Source organism: Urtica dioica, chromosome 8, assembly GCF_054948205.1.
Source record: "Urtica dioica subsp. dioica isolate 48M chromosome 8, U.dioica_male_clone48M_v1_H2, whole genome shotgun sequence".
Lineage (NCBI taxonomy): Eukaryota > Viridiplantae > Streptophyta > Magnoliopsida > Rosales > Urticaceae > Urtica > Urtica dioica.
Window position 1 is genome coordinate 9,557,926 of NC_142763.1, and position 4,300 is coordinate 9,562,225.

The 4,300-nt window shown below is 32.3% G+C and overlaps 1 long non-coding RNA gene across 2 annotated transcripts; it reads right to left on the minus strand.

The window, feature by feature from the left end:
• Nucleotides 1-2,352: 2,352 nt before the first annotated feature.
• LOC149387920 (uncharacterized) lies at nucleotides 2,353-3,968 on the minus strand. Of its 2 annotated transcripts, none has more exons than XR_016300822.1 (3): nucleotides 3,324-3,968; nucleotides 2,960-3,133; nucleotides 2,353-2,701 (listed from the first exon to the last, which is right to left on the minus strand). It is a non-coding gene; the product is annotated as an uncharacterized LOC149387920 (long non-coding RNA). The 2 variants fall into 2 exon arrangements; XR_016300821.1 differs by having other exon boundaries at nucleotides 2,960-3,174.
• Nucleotides 3,969-4,300: the final 332 nt, after the last annotated feature.

A 4,300-nucleotide genomic window follows, 5' to 3' on the forward strand; every position in this document is an offset into this window, starting at 1 on the left:
GGGGGATTCTTGTAAATTATCCAATAAAATTTCAATGATTGAAGAAGGCTATTTAACTGCAGTGCTAAATAAAATTATTACAAAATTATACAATACAGATTGCAATTATGTTGGTAGTCCTAATTCATGATTTCATCATAATAATTTGAGTTTTTACCTACGTGCGTCAAAATTGGCCAAGCGCAAACGCACCTGCAAAATGAACGCTCTTATTAATTTTATCATCGAAATTAACATTTTTGAAGTAGTATTTGTGTCTTTCGCTCATTCAATTATTTTGTATACTCTTATCATTGTTATCACTTTAATTTTTTTTTTATACAGTACCATGTAATTGTATACTAAAATATGTAGACTGAAATTGTATAATTGTGTAATATATATACTAAAGAGTGTATATTGAATGTATTAATATCCTAAATATTTCAAAAAAAAAAAGAAAAACATTATAATGTTTTGAAAGAAGCGTATAAGCGTTAGTATTGTAATTTTCCCACTTATTACACATTTTTGTTGAAAATGGGCCTTAGTGCATATAGGTCAGGTCATGATATAATATGTTATCTATTATGCAGTGATTGTATATTATATACGTAGTGTATTGTAGGTCAGGTCTCTCTCTCTCTCTCTCCCTCTTCTCACTTCGTCTCTCTCCTCTCCCCTCTCTCATCTTCTTCTTCCTCATTTTGCTTCCGCCATTTTATTTTTCCAGAATATGAGTTTATAGTTTCAAGCCGAAAACGACATAACATGGACAAACGGCATGTCATTTTCAGAGAAAATCAAACGAAATAACATGGAAAAACGACTTTCATGAGTTCGTCGGCCGTTTTCCCGGCGAAAACGACACCGCCGGCGAAAATCGGGGAATTTCGGCGACATTTAAATCCATGTTTGCAAGTATACCCCTTGATAAAAAGGCATTATAAAAAGTTATATCCCTCAAAAACACTCTCCCAGAAAGATAAAGACTTAAAAAACAACTTAATTTGCATTCAGTCCCATATACATTCTTCCAATTAGTCGTATAGTGTTTGTGGCGACATTAACTGTAATCGTCCAAAGTTACAATAGCTGGTAAGATTATTGAAGAATGATATTGGCTTTCACCAAATAAGACACACTTGATTTCATCACATCGTTCCTACAAAAGGGTTTTTCCGGTCACCACCATTCCAAAAGGGCTTTTCGGTCACCACCGTCCTCCAATTCTAGGGTTTTGAATCTGCAGAAATTACATATAATCCATACATAGATATATATGTTATTTTGCTTATATTTTGTTTTTTGTTATATATAGCTAATAATGTAGGTTTAGGGTTTGCAATAAACGGGAAGTTATTTTTGCTTCTAATAAATAAAAAATGTACATAATGAGACTTCAAATTTCTTCTTCTTCTTTTTAATAATTATGACATCAGACATCAAAACACCCTTTTACGATAAAAACGTGTCGAAACACTTGCCACTAAATAGATTCCAGCTCTTAGAAACATTCCAATGTATGCACACTGATACAGATGGTATTGAAAAGAACATCTCAAAATTACATATACAACACTTAAACTAAGCCAAACAAAGCTTTTGTTTTGTAGTTGCTAAAAAAAAATACTAGTTCATAACAGAACTCATATGTTATTTGTATGGGTGAATTATTTCTTCAGATATATCTTAACAGTGGAATAAATATACGGATTGCAATAATCTGTCAGGATAAAGTAAAATAAAAAGGTATTCAAAACATTAAATGGAAAGAGTGGATTTTCAAAACTAGCTTTCGGTAGGAAAATCACGCATCAGAAATACGAAATGAACTTGATCATCGATACACTCATAATCAAATGAGAATCTGTAAATTGTATGCCACGCTGAAATTAGAGGTCAGCCCTAGAAATATACATATACATAAAAAACCCTAGAGATGTATGTAGATCGGCAAAATTTTAAAATCAATGCGTCTGTAATAAAAGCAAGAGATTAACTCTACTATCATAAAAATACCCCACGAACAATATAACACAGTAAATAAAAAAAATAAAAAAAATTTAGATTAAAAAACACCAGGTTATACCAGAGGGACTTTAGGTGATAATGTTGTATATCAAAGTGACGACGACAGAAAGATAGAGAGCACGAATGAGTGAGATGCTATAGCTTCCATGCATTTCAAATCATCTGTGCTCTCTATCTTCTGTCAGCATCTATAAACATACACCCAATGTCTCCTTTAATTAACACAAACATAAATATAATATGTATATATATATATTATTATATATATATAAAGGAGAATCCGGAATCACTATTCACGCAGACTCATATTACTGTTAAGTCTACAGTACACTTAAAAAATTTGACAAAAATACCCTTTAAAAGTCTCATAATTACATGGCATGCCAATGTCATTCTGATTAAAATATTACAACTACTCCTAAAAGAAAAAAAAATCACAAAAATGCCACTCTGACTTAGAATATTCTGGAATACAAACCGACATCCACATATGACAGTTTTAAATCGTTGGAGCTGCCCGAAGTAAATTAATTGTCTGGAATTCTCCAGATATTTGCATTGCAAAAATCATCAACAGCTATTTCATGAAATTTCTGGAAAGTTTTTCATTTCTTTCCAAGCGGCCTATATATTCCATGCTCCTTCACCGAAGAAATCGACACCAACTTCTGCTCTTTCGTCTTCAAAACTACAATCAGACCAATACAACAAATTCAGCCATTGTACATCAATATGTAACAATCTGACCACAATCAATTTCTATTTGTTGTGTTTAACTTCATTTTTTAATCTTTTGTTCATTCTTTTACTTTTTTTTTTTTTTTACTTTTGTTCATTCTTTTACTTTTTTTTTTTTTTTACTTTTGTTCATTCTTTTACTTTTTTTTGTTCATTCTCTTTGTTCAGTCTCACTTTTCCTCCATCACCACACGTAACAAAATCAGACCTGATCGGCGAGGTAACGTTCACCCGTGGATCAGTTCGAACCACCACTTGAAGTTGAAGATGCGGCAATGGCAGTCCTCGAAGCCGAGTGTATGTGATCCGCAATACTCAGCCTAAGATAGTAAATAAGCCGGAAGATCTAGACCTTCAACTTCGACATCAGCGCAGAACTAATCTTGACGAACATGGGGAAATGATCAAGTAAATTAGAACAGTCTGGAGAAAAAGTGTATATTTCAGAATAGAACAAAAACAATACAATCGAGAACAATAAGAGAAAGAAAGAAAAGCTGGACTCATGAGAGATCGAGTATCGCACAAAAAAAAAATAGATTAATTAAATTGTTTTGATAGGAAAGGATTACCAGAAGATCCTACTTGATGAAGTTCAGAAGATCTTCCCCTTAAAAAAATAATGGAGCATCTGTCAACAAATTGGAAATATATAAGCTTTATTTTTATTAGTCTTTCTATAGAAAATTGCTTAATACTAATACCCAGATAAGTGTTTTACCATGAAAAAATAAAATAAAAAAATCCCTCCATAATATTTCCAAAAAAATGTTAGCAGAACTTAAATCACAACATCATCAAAATGAGACCTGATCGGCGAAGTAGCCTTCACCCGTGGATGGAGAAGTGGTGGTCTCATTCTTTTCGTTGATGAGAGGCTGGGATTTTTTGGGAAAAGTTTTTTGCATCAGAAAGAAAGAAATATTTTTCTTATAACAAGTTAAATACTTATTTTTCTTATTTTGGGCAAATGAAACAAAAAAAGAAAACCCTACAGAGAATAAAAAAGTAGAGGTATAACTACTGAAAAATAATACGTTTGAGATGCGATTACCGGTTCAAATAAATCGAATACGAACTGTCTGATACCGAGACCGATACCATAGACGTTTCACCGCAGCCACATATTTCTACTATGTCCGAGACTATGGCGTGCATATGTATTTTTGGTGGTAGTAAAAAATGGAGGTTTCGCCATTGACGATCGGTATAGAGAGAGAGGGGGAAGCGGCTGTGAAAAGAGAAATGCAGAGGAGATAATGGGGTAGTAGGGTTTCAGATGGGCTTTATAAAAGCCCACTATTCTTTTTTAAAAGAAAGCCCACTAGAATAATACACATTTGTAGAGCAATTTTAATAAAAACACACAAAAATATAGCATCATAGACTGTATTTGCAACTTTGCATATTGTCTTCGATGTAGTTTCTCTTATATTTACAATGATGTTATTGATCTATTTCGTATATGTTTTGTATCAACTATCTCAAATTACATGTAAAAAACAATAAAGAAAAAGGTGTAGAAGCTAAATATTTATTTATAATTAGA